Genomic DNA, 14228 nt, shown 5'->3' on the forward strand with positions numbered 1-14228 from the left:
AATAATTATACGGAGTACCAAATAAATAAATAAATCTCACGGTTGTTTCTCTCCCCAAAACAGATCGAAACAGCAAAATACGCAGGGAAGAAAACCCGATTCAGAGGATCTTCGATTCATCATAGATCAATACATCAATCAACCATCATCGAAATACAGTAGATCATTGATTCATCATCATCTTCGTCCAATCATCATCATCAGTCCTGATAGCAAAGGTTTGTGATGGTGGTGTTTCGTAGTGATAGGTGCAATCAGACAGAGTGGTAGCAGCGATGATAACAGCAACAATTTAATTATCATTATTCGTTGTTGTAATAAGAAAACAGAAGGGAATGCAGGAAGGGGGCAGTAGCATCACGATGATGTAAGTTTATTTGGTTTTCGTTTGTAGCTTGGCAAAAAAAAAATAGAAAAGTCAGTGGATTCTATGGTACTTAATTGATGATCGAATAATGTCAATAAAAGTGGTGGGTTTTTATTTAAATCTTGTGTATATATATACAAGAGATATGTGTTGTCAATATTTGGTACAGATAGAAGGCAGATGATGGTTATAGAGTGGCGGTTGTTTGATGAAACACAACGGTTGAAGGTGGTTGTTTGGATGACGATTGAAACTGAAACAGGAAGAACAAGCAGTGGCTAAAGGGTTGTTTGGGTTGGTGTTCGAAGTGACAATGGTAATAAAAGGTTTGTTGTTAGTAACTTGAATTCTTTTGTACTGAATACTATTGGGAGTATAACAATATTTGAATTTGTGGTTTGATTTTTGATTGATAATTGTTTTGAACTGATTCTTGTTTACATGTTTGTTACCAGGTTGTAGGTAGGATGTTTGTTGCTAGGTTTGAACTAAAACAGAAGTACAGATGTAGCAGCAGAAATTTTGAGATGGTGGTGTTTATAGGGTGACTCAAATAGCTCAAAAGAAGAAAAAAATGGTGAGGTGAATGGTTGATGACAAGGAAAATAATGAATCAAGCAAGTACAGGAGGTGATGGATGATGGTGTATTGTGATGGTGGTCTTCGATGGCTGGGCAAGAGAGAAAAGGTGGTTTAGAGTGATTGGCTGTTGTTCACGATGGTGTTGAGGTTGTGCTTCACGAAGAAGAAGTAGTAATAGGAATAAGTTAGTGTGTGTGTGTGTGTGTGTTTATTCCTCTGTAATTGTATATGTATATAATTAGATAAAGTAGTGGAGTTGGTATCTTTAAAGTGATTGTAACATATAACAGAATGAAGAAAAAAAATAGCATATAAGTTTGTTTGTGTATGTATGTTGTGATCGATCAATAATATAAAGGAGGAACAATATTAGTGGGTGGGGTACTAGGGGTGTCAATCATCAAGGGAAATAAGTATATGTATATATCTATAAGATATATGGATAAATATAGATATATATTGATAATGTTAGATAGAGGTAGATAGTAGAGTTAAATATTTACCAAGTGGTGGTGTTGTGTGTAAGATCACAAAGAAAGTGGTAGCCAGGAACTCAAAAGATGATAAAAAAAAAAAATATGATTGTGATAAGTTGTAGTTATATGGATATAGTGTTTATTTGATTTATGTGATTAATGATAAAGGAATTCAATTAGAACACAGTGCGTGTGGGATATCAATTGTTAAAAACAAGTGAAAAGTGAGATGTTAATTGATTTGGACAAGAACAAATTAGAACTCAAATGGGTGTAGATGGTGGGATGGAATATGATGCATCTATGAGTATATATAAAATATTAATACTAAGATAAGAATCAAATATCCTATAAGAATTTAACTAACTCTACACATCACTGATTAGTTTTTTTAAAATCATATATATTTGTATTTAACTTGCTTAATATTAAACGAAAACATCAAACGAGTGTTTCAATCATTTAATAATTCTTTTTAATATATTTTATTTATATATAATTATGTTTTAAATAATAATTATTATATTTTCCTATTTTTATTTTATTTTATTTTTAATAACAACAACATATAATACTTCGAATTATTATTTATATATACATACACACATATCTATTTACAATTTATTTGTTCATGAATCGTTGGGCATAGTCTGAGGTTAAATGAATCAATGTAAATAGTTTCAAAAATCTTAAGACTCAACATTACAAACTTTGCTTATCGTATCGGAAACATATAATGATTTAAGTTTAAATTTAGTCGAAAATTTCCGGGTCGTCACAGTACCTACCCGTTAAAGAAATTTCGTCCCGAAATTTGAGTGAGGTGGTCATGGCTAACAATAAAAATGTTTTCATGACTCATAAAAGCTGATAAATAGAGTTTTATTACCAGTGAGTAATATAGATAGGATATTTCGATTACTCGAAGAGTACGAGTGAAGCTATCACGAAAGAGTGAAATGAGAAAGACAAATTTCAATCATAACTTTTGACTAGTCACGGTTGATTTTAGAAAATAAGGTGCGTCTTAACCTTTGACGTTGTCTTGGTTGAATTCCGGAATTCAAGGAATGTAAAGAAAATCTTCGAAATTTAAAAGATTTGATTCTTTGGCGAATTAAGATCTCTATAATTAAATACGGTGATCTGTCTCGATTACTCTGTCTGGTATTTCCACTATAAATTCTACCTTTTCCATTCCATTAGTTTTCACCATTCCTATACTTTCTTTCTTAGTTCTTACTTCTAAAAGATTTTGAAATTGCTTCATCCAGTTCTAATCATTGATATTTTCTTAATTATCCTTTCTGTCATCCTTTTTTTTTTTTAATCTTCCACCAGCAGAATCTGTTTACTTCTACTATTACCTTGGGCTGATACTATTATTAATTCTACCGTGTCTTTATATTGCTATTCATATTAATATCTACGGTTTGTAACCTCCGTGTGGTTATTAAGCTTTATATTTTCTCTTATATTTTGGAGCTCCTGCTTCCGTCTTCTATAATCATTGTCATTCACAGTTAATGCTCTCTCTTATTTGCTGCGATTTATACCCCCTTTCTATTTCGAAGCTTCATGCTTTTGTTTTCTTTTCGCAAGTAATGGTCCAGAGTTCGTAGGTATGGAGTTTCGAATTATCATAATATACAAGGTAGAAAGGAAAGGTGGTAGCACGATTTGATTTGTCAAATTACCTGAATTCAAGAGAAAAGATAGAATTATCAAGAAAATATGTTCTTGATTTGTTTATAAATTAGATAGAATGTAAGAGTCATGTAACATGGCACATGATGATGTTATGATCTGTGAATCATCACGTCCCATTAAAACTCAGCATGACTTAATATAATATAATCACGTTGATCAAGTGTCATTATATTATACTAACTCATGCATCAGTTCCCAACATTACTTCAATAACATTCATATTTTAAGCTTGAAAGTTTACAGAATATAGAAACTAACAGTTTCTATATGATGTAACACTGATAGCACTAAGAGATTAATGATTTCAGATAAAAATAGTTATGAAAATATCTTCAGAAATATGGAGGATATTTATAATGAAAGATACGATGATATCTTGGAATTTCTAATATTGAATGATGGTGAAGAAAATTTGTCCACAAGAGTTTGGAGTCAGAAGCAAGGTATTCGCTAAAGATTTCATCAGAAACAGAATCATCAGAATTCTTAATGTACAAGTTTAGTCCTTGTGATTTGTTCAGAGACTCCTTCGTAGTTAGCTCAATCCGTTTTCCAGTTCCAACATTTCCGAGCTTGCCAACATACTATTCTTTATCGTCAAACTTTTGACTGTTAAGGTCGTTTACGCTTTTGTTGTTTCATTCAACTTTTTTAGCATTTCGAGTATTGATTCGTAGACTGGGTGCTTTTCAGAATTTCAGAATGGAAGATCATAGTTCTAAGAGATAAATGTTATATGGATACATATAACTGTTGTTGTGGAAACGTTGCGAGACTCGCAATACAGATTTGTTGATTTCCGGTAATTGGTATGGCAATTCTTGTTACAAGATGCGGATGAGTATATGATGAGACTTTAATAGATAAATATATGAATTTGTCGAAGAGATTTAAACCAAGGAGTGACGAGGTTGCTGGTACATCTGCTGATAATATGGTGGAATATAAAAGGTTCCCTGGTAACAATAAAAGAGCACGCATATATATCAAGCTTATAGTAAGGTTAGTCCGACTGAAAAGTCGAAGTTGACTTGCTGGAGCTGTGACAAATTTGGCTAATTTGAAAAGGAATTGCAAAGTTATTTTCGGTAATAACAATGCCAAAGGAGTTAGTGCAGATAAGTGTTAGACGTTTACTCAGGTTCCGAGTATTTTCAGGTGCATCATTATATGCATAAATCTTTCCTTCCGTAGATGAAGTGCGGTTGATTCATCCTATCGATTGAGGTGTTTTCAAGAATCATGAAAGGTTTGAACGCAGATTGTAATCGTCAAGATACAGATGAGGTTTAAGATGAGATCAAGTGGCAAACTTGAAGATATGTTTAGTTTCATATGTTATAATCAATATTTTAATTCATTTTAATTATCCAATGTCGACAGTCCATATTTGATAGTCCACAATTAACAGTCCGATAATACATATATAGCTTAATATATAATATCCGAATTAATTAATACGTTTCGGGACCCGTATACATGTCTCAGACTCGATCACAACTCAAAGTATATATATTATTATAGAATCAACCTCAACCCTGTATAGAGAACTCGATCATTACTGCATATAGAGTGTCTATGGTGATTCCAAATAATATATATAGATGCATCGATATGATATGTCAAAACCTTGTATACGTGTCCCGATATTTAAAGTGCGTAAAATAAATAACAGGAATTAAATAACTATAACTAAAGTGCGTAAAGTAAATAACAGAAATTAGATGACAATAAATAAAATTGCGGGAATGTAAATTGCGATAATTAAATTGCAATAAATAAAATGCGATAAATAGAATGTAATCAGTTAGCTAGGAACAGTTAGCTGGAACAGTTAGCATGGTTTCTTAACAAAATTCCATATTGTTAATTAGTCTGTTTCTAATCAATTTTTATTGTGTCCATTATTTCTTCATTATGCCACTTATTGGATTCTGGTAAGTAAAAATCCAAATATGAAATTGAATTTGAATGAAAATGGTTATTCTGTGGTGAACGGATTTGTATATCGATAGATGTAGGTAGGATGGTAATCGACAGTTGAATCAGATTCAAAGACTGTACAATGTAACTTATTAATGTGAAATCTTAAATATTTCTCGGGTATTACCTACCCGTTAAAATATTTTTACCATTAAAAGTTTGTACGAAAGAATTTTTAATCACAATCTTTATGAAAATATATTTACATATATATTTTCTTCAGATGTAATTATGGATTTAATGAGTCAATGTGATATTAAACTCATCAGATTTACGATTAGAACTACGATACATAATCTCTAAAACATTAGAGTTTACATAATCGTCATGTCGAATGAAGATAAATGATGTAGAATGATTTGTGGAACGATAATTATACTCGAGGTACAGAATGAGATGTTGAGGCATGGATTGTTGAAACTTGGGTTGTTGGTGGTACTGGTGCCATTGGTGCTAAGGCTGGTGATGTTACTGGTGTTGGTGATACTGTTGATGATTGCAAATTGTATACCGTGCTCTCTAAAGTTAATACTCGAGCTCGGAGTTCTCTAACTTCTTCTACTAACCCGAGTTGTTTATCAATGTGAGGTAGAGGTCGATATCTTCTCTAGTTCCATTAATGGTAGTTTCAAGACGAAAAATTCTTGCAAATAAGGTATAAACGGTATTGTGAACGGGTTCGCCGGTGAGCGGGTCAAGTACTCCAAGGTTAGGTGGTAGATTTGATTCATGATATGGAGTACCTTCTTCCTTTCTCCATAGGGTGAGTATGTCGCGAACCCATCCCCATTTTCTCCAGTAATAACGGTAGTTGATTGGTTGGTGTGCTCCTGTCACGCTGTCTTCGGAGTCAGAGGAACTTGGTCAATTCGTAGAGGCCATCTTAAACGATCACAGGAAAGATTTTTGGTATGAAGAGTTTAGTGGCATCAATTGATAGTTAGATGGTATTCTCAATGCATAATTTGCATAGATATATATAGTACCAGGATCTCTTAAATTAAGGAGAAATTTACGAGAGATATCAGGCAAGGTCTACAGTAACAGATACACTAAGATATGAATTGTCAGATATGCTAAGATATGAATTTTGTCTATACACTATTCATGCAGTCAATGCAGTAAAATGTGTCTAGACTAAGAATAATGAGTAGGTAATTTCCTAAGGATGATAAGCAGATGTTTTTTGATAAAAATGATAAGCAAAACTTTTGACATGCAGACACGGTCGAAGTCCAGACTCACTAATGCATCCTAACGACTATCAGTTAGGCACGCTAATGCAAGACCTAGTTCGCTAAGACCACCGCTCTGATACCAACTGTAGTGACCCATCCTAATCCATCCGGACGAAGTCCATATCGATTACAAATGATTCACAACAGTTGATTACATCGCGAGGTAATTGACCTCCATATGATAAATTTTACAAACATTGCATTCGTTTTTAAAAGACAAACTTTCATTACATCGACAGTTGACAGGCATGTAAAGCATTTCATAATATATCCAAATATAATTGACTTAATAATAATCTTGATGAACTCAACGACTCGAATGCAACATCTTTTGAAATATGTCATGAATGACTCCAAATAATATCTCTAATATGAGCAAATGCACAGCGTTAGATTTCTTTCGTACCTGAGAATAAACATGCTTTAAAGTGTCAACCAAAAGGTTGGTGAGTTCATTAGTTTATCATAAAGAATCATTTCATAATTTTAATAGACCACAAGATTTCATACTTCCATTTCTCATAATCATACATCCCATGCATAGAGACAAAAATATCATTCATATGGATTGAACACCTAGTAACCGACATTCACAATATGCATATACGAATATCCCCATCATTCCGGGATCCTCCTTCGGACATGATATAAATTTCGAAGTACTAAAGCATCCGGTACTTTGGATGGGGCTTGTTGGGCCCAATAGATCTATCTTTAGGATTCGCGTCAATTAGGGTGTCTGTTCCCAAATTCTTAGATTACCAGACTTAATAAAAAGGGGCATATTCGATTTTGATAATTCAACCATAGAATGTAGTTTCACGTACTTGTGTCTATTTTGTAAATCATTTATAAAACCTGCATGTATTCTCATCCCAAAAATATTAGATTTTAAAAGTGGGACTATAACTCACGCATATAAATATTGTAAAATAGTTAATAAAGCATTTGCATGTATTCTCAGCCCAAAAATGTAAAGAGTAAAAGGGATTCAAATGAACTCACCTAATGTATTTTTGTAGTAAAAATACATATGATTATATTGAACATTTGAACAACGCAGGGTTGGCCTCGGATTCACGAACCTATATCAAGTATATATATTAAAACATATAACCGTAATTGAACAAGTTTATATATTGTTATTAGTGATATAAATAATATTATATTTGTTAATATATTAAAAATCTTATTATTAGTATACTTATGATATACGTAATAGATATATATCTTTATATAATTAACTTTTGTTTGTAAAAATAGTAATTATAATAAAAATAATATAATGATAATAATAATGTTTAGATTTAAAAATAATAATAATAATAATACTAACAATATTAATAATAATAATAATAATAATAATAATAATAATAATAATAATAATAATAATAATAATAATAATAATAATAATAATAATAGTATTATTAAAAATGATAAACTTAATAATAATAATAATGATAATATAAAAAAAATGATACCTTTAATGATAATTCTAATCATAATGATAATTTAAAAAAAAAATGATTCTTATAATATTAATGATAATTTTAATAATGATGATAATTTTAAATGATAATTTTTACTCATTTTAATAAAAATACTTTTAACAATAATGAAAATAATAATATCAACAATAATAATAATACTAATAATTATTATTATTATAATAATGATAATACTTATATAAATGATAATAATGTAAATTATATTAATGATAATAATAAAAATCTTGATATCAATAATAATAATCCACATAGTAATAATAACAATAAATAATAATAATAATAATAATAATAATAATAATAATAATAATAATAATAATAATAATAATAATAATAATAATAATAATAATAATAATAATAATAATAATAATAATAATAATAATAATAATAATAATACGGAGTACCTAATAAATAAATAAATCTCACGGTTGTTTCTCTCCCCAAAACAGATCAAAACAGCAAAATACGCAGGGAAGAAAACCCGATTCAGAGGATCTTCAATTCATCATAGATCAATACATCAATCAACCATCATCGAAATACAGTAGATCATTGATTCATCATCATCTTCGTCCAATCATCATCATCAGTCCTGATAGCAAAGGTTTGTGATGGTGGTGTTTCGTAGTGATAGGTGCAATCAGACAGAGTGGTAGCAGCGATGATAACAGCAACAATTTAATTATCATTATTCGGTGTTGTAATAGGAAAACAGAAGGGAATGCAGGAAGGGGGCAGTAGCATCACGATGATGTAAGTTTATTTGGTTTTCGTTTGTAGCTTGGCAAAAAAAAATAGAAAAGTCAGTGGATTCTATGGTACTTAATTGATGATCGAATAATGTCAATAAAAGTGGTGGGTTTTTATTTAAATCTTGTGTATATATATACAAGAGATATGTGTTGTCAATATTTGGTACAGATAGAAGGCAGATGATGGTTATAGAGTGGCAGTTGTTTGATGAAACACAACGGTTGAAGGTGGTTGTTTGGATGACGATTGAAACTGAAACAGGAAGAACAAGCAGTGGCTAAAGGGCTGTTTGGGTTGGTGTTCGAAGTGACAATGGTAATAAAAGGTTTGTTATTAGTAACTTGAATTCTTTTGTACTGAATACTATTGGGAGTATAACAATATTTGAATTTGTGGTTTGATTTTTGATTGATAATTGTTTTGAACTGATTCTTGTTTACATGTTTGTTACCAGGTTGCAGGTAGGATGTTGGTTGCTAGGTTTGAACTAAAACAGAAGTACAGATGTAGCAGCAGAAATTTTGAGATGGTGGTGTTTATAGGGTGACTCAAATAGCTCAAAAGAAGAAGAAAAATGGTGAGGTGAATGGTTGATGACAAGGAAAAATAATGAATCAAGCAAGTACAGGAGGTGATGGATGATGGTTTATTGTGATGGTGGTCTTCGATGGCTGGGCAAGAGAGAAAAGGTGGTTTAGAGTAACTGGCGGTTGTTCACGATGGTGTTGAGGTTGTACTTCACGAAGAAGAAGTAGTAATAGGAATAGGTTTGTGTGTGTGTGTGTGTGTGTTTATTCCTCTGCAATTGAATATGTATATAATTAGATAAAGTAGTGGAGTTGGTATCTTTAAAGTGATTGTAACATATAACAGAATGAAGAAAAAAAATAGCATATAAGTTTGTTTGTGTATGTATGTTGTGATCGATCAATAATATAAAGGAGGAACAATATTAGTGGGTGGGGTACTAGGGGTGTCAATCATCAAGGGAAATAAGTATATGTATATATCTATAAGATATATGGATAAATATAGATATATATTGATAACGTTAGATAGAGGTAGATAGTAGAGTTAAATATTTACCAAGTGGTGGTGTTGTGTGTAAGATCACAAAGAAAGTGGTAGCCAGGAACTCAAAAGATGATAAAAAAAAATATGATTGTGATAAGTTGTAGTTATATGGATATAGTGTTTATTTGATTTATGTGATTAATGATAAAGGAATTCAATTAGAACACAGTGCGTGTGGGATATCAATTGTTAAAAACAAGTGAAAAGTGAGGTGTTAATTGATTTGGACAAGAACAAATTGGAACTCAAATGGGTGTAGATGGTGGGATGGAATATGATGCATCTATGAGTATATATAAAATATTAATACTAAGATAAGAATCAAATATCCTATAAGAATTTAACTAACTCTACACATCACTGATTAGTTTTTTTAAAATCATATATATTTGTATTTAACTTGCTTAATATTAAACGAAAACATCAAACGAGTGTTTCAATCATTTAATAATTCTTTTTAATATATTTTATTTATATATAATTATGTTTTAAATAATAATTATTATATTTTCCTATTTTTATTTTATTTTATTTTTAATAACAACAACATATAATACTTCGAATTATTATTTATATATACATACACACATATCTATTTACAATTTATTTGTTCGTGAATCGTTGGGCATAGTCTGAGGTTAAATGAATCAATGTAAATAGTTTCAAAAATCTTAAGACTCAACATTACAAACTTTGCTTATCGTATCGGAAACATATAATGATTTAAGTTTAAATTTAGTCGAAAATTTCCGGGTCGTCACACATGAGTCTTCACGTTTTCCTTTACCCTTGCCTTTTACCAACCCCTTCGGCTTTGCCTTTGTTTTTGAGTTACACTTAGACTTTTGTTTACCTTCAGAAAGATCATAATGCGCGGTGCAAGTTGATCTAGTATGTCCATATTCCAAGCAACGACTGCATTTTCTTTTAGATTTGAAATTGTCTTTGTCCTCTCCTTAGGACGGTATACGAGCAGTACTCTTTGGTCTACCCGATTGTCGCTTTGTAACCAATGGCGGTAGGACGGTTTGTAGGTGTCCTGGATCTATCCATTCAAAAATATGATCTAGCGGGTTAATATCTTCCATGTATGCCGACTTGTATGTTTCAGTGTGGAAATACTTCTGAACGTGTGTAGTAACGTTACGTAGGACAAAATACCTTGCTACTGCCATTACATGTCCACAGGGTATACCAGAAAACTGCCATTGTTTATGAAATGTCCCGTTCTTATTGATTAAAAACGTTCCATATTAATTGATTTCGTTGCGAGGTTTTGACCTCTATATGAGACGTTTTTCAAAGACTGCATTCATTTTTAAAACAAACCATAACCTTTATTTCATAAATAAAGGTTTAAAAAGCTTTACGTAGATTATCAAATAATGATAATCTAAAATATCCTGTTTACACACGACCATTACATAATGGTTTACAATACAAATATGTTACATCGAAATCAGTTTCTTGAATGCAGTTTTTACACAATATCATACAAACATGGACTCCAAATCTTGTCCTTATTTTAGTATGCAACAGCGGAAGCTCTTAGTATTCACCTGAGAATAAACATGCTTTAAACGTCAACAAAAATGTTGGTGAGTTATAGGTTTAACCTATATATATCAAATCGTAACAATAGACCACAAGATTTCATATTTCAATACACATCCCATACATAGAGATAAAAATCATTCATATGGTGAACACCTGGTAACCGACATTAACAAGATGCATATATAAGAATATCCCCATCATTCCGGGACACCCTTCGGATATGATATAAATTTCGAAGTACTAAAGCATCCGGTACTTTGGATGGGGTTTGTTAAGCCCAATAGATCTATCTTTAGGATTCGCGTCAATTAGGGTGTCTGTTCCCTAATTCTTAGATTACCAGACTTAATAAAAAGGGGCATATTCGATTTCGATAATTCAACCATAGAATGTAGTTTCACGTACTTGTGTCTATTTTGTAAATCATTTATAAAACCTGCATGTATTCTCATCCCAAAAATATTAGATTTTAAAAGTGGGACTATAACTCACTTTCACAGATTTTTACTTCGTCGGGAAGTAAGACTTGGCCACTGGTTGATTCACGAACCTATAACAATATATACATATATATCAAAGTATGTTCAAAATATATTTACAACACTTTTAATATATTTTGATGTTTTAAGTTTATTAAGTCAGCTGTCCTCGTTAGTAACCTACAACTAGTTGTCCACAGTTAGATGTACAGAAATAAATCGATAAATATTATCTTGAATCAATCCACGACCCAGTGTATACGTATCTCAGTATTGATCACAACTCAAACTATATATATTTTGGAATCAACCTCAACCCTGTATAGCTAACTCCAACATTCACATATAGAGTGTCTATGGTTGTTCCGAAATATATATAGATGTGTCGACATGATAGGTCGAAACATTGTATACGTGTCTATGGTATCTCAAGATTACATAATATACAATACAAGTTGATTAAGTTATGGTTGGAATAGATTTGTTACCAATTTTCACGTAGCTAAAATGAGAAAAATTATCCAATCTTGTTTTACCCATAACTTCTTCATTTTAAATCCGTTTTGAGTGAATCAAATTGCTATGGTTTCATATTGAACTCTATTTTATGAATCTAAATAGAAAAAGTATAGGTTTATAGTCGTAAAAATAAGTTACAAGTCGTTTTTGTAAAGGTAGTCATTTCAGTCGAAAGAACGACGTCTAGATGACCATTTTAGAAAACATACTTCCACTTTGAGTTTAACCATAATTTTTGGATATAGTTTCATGTTCATAATAAAAATCATTTTCTCAGAATAACAACTTTTAAATCAAAGTTTATCATAGTTTTTAATTAACTAACCCAAAACAGCCCGCGGTGTTACTACGACGGCGTAAATCCGGTTTTACGGTGTTTTTCGTGTTTCCAGGTTTTAAATCATTAAGTTAGCATATCATACAGATATAGAACATGTGTTTAGTTGATTTTAAAAGTCAAGTTAGAAGGATTAACTTTTGTTTGCGAACAAGTTTAGAATTAACTAAACTATGTTCTTGTGATTACAAGTTTAAACCTTCGAATAAGATAGCTTTATATGTATGAATTGAATGATGTTATGAACATCATTACTACCTTAAGTTCTTTGGATAAACCTACTGGAAAAGAGAAAAATGGATCTAGCTTCAATGGATCCTTGGATGGCTCGAAGTTCTTGAAGCAGAATCATGACACGAAAACAAGTTCAAGTAAGATCATCACTTGAAATAAGATTGTTATAGTTATAGAAATTGAACCAAAGTTTGAATATGATTATTACCTTGTATTAGAATGATAACCTACTGTAAGAAACAAAGATTTCTTGAGGTTGGATGATCACCTTACAAGATTGGAAGTGAGCTAGCAAACTTGAAAGTATTCTTGATTTTATGAAACTAGAACTTTTGGAATTTATGAAGAACACTTAGAACTTGAAGATAGAACTTGAGAGAGATCAATTAGATGAAGAAAATTGAAGAATGAAAGTGTTTGTAGGTGTTTTTGGTCGTTGGTGTATGGATTAGATATAAAGGATATGTAATTTTGTTTTCATGTAAATAAGTCATGAATGATTACTCATATTTTTGTAATTTTATGAGATATTTCATGCTAGTTGCCAAATGATGGTTCCCACATGTGTTAGGTGACTCACATGGGCTGCTAAGAGCTGATCATTGGAGTGTATATACCAATAGTACATACATCTAAAAGCTGTGTATTGTACGAGTACGAATACGGGTGCATACGAGTAGAATTGTTGATGAAACTGAACGAGGATGTAATTGTAAGCATTTTTGTTAAGTAGAAGTATTTTGATAAGTGTATTGAAGTCTTTAAAAAGTGTATAAATACATATTAAAACACTACATGTATATACATTTTAACTGAGTCGTTAAGTCATCGTTAGTCGTTACATGTAAGTGTTGTTTTGAAACCTTTAGGTTAACGATCTTGTTAATTGTTGTTAACCCAATGTTTATAATATCAAATGATATTTTAAATTATTATATTATCATGATCTTATCATGTATGAATATCTCTTAATATGATATATATACATTAAATGTCTTTACAACGATAATCGTTACATATATGTCTCGTTTAAAAATCATTAAGTTAGTAGTCTTGTTTTTACATATGTAGTTCATTGTTAATATACTTAATGATATGTTTACTTATCATAGTATCATGTTAACTATATATATATCCATATATATGTCATCATATAGTTTTTACAAGTTTTAACGTTCGTGAATCACCGGTCAACTTGGGTGGTCAATTGTCTATATGAAACATATTTCAATTAATCAAGTCTTAACAAGTTTGATTGCTTAAAATGTTGGAAACATTTAATCATGTAAATATCAATCTCAATTAATATATATAAACATGGAAAAGTTCGGGTCACTACAGTACCTACCGGTTAAATAAATTTCGTCCCGAAATTTTAAACTGTTGAAGGTGTTGACGAATCTTCTGGAAATAG

This window comes from Rutidosis leptorrhynchoides, chromosome 1 (genome assembly GCF_046630445.1).
Source record: "Rutidosis leptorrhynchoides isolate AG116_Rl617_1_P2 chromosome 1, CSIRO_AGI_Rlap_v1, whole genome shotgun sequence".
Classification (NCBI taxonomy): Eukaryota; Viridiplantae; Streptophyta; class Magnoliopsida; order Asterales; family Asteraceae; genus Rutidosis; species Rutidosis leptorrhynchoides.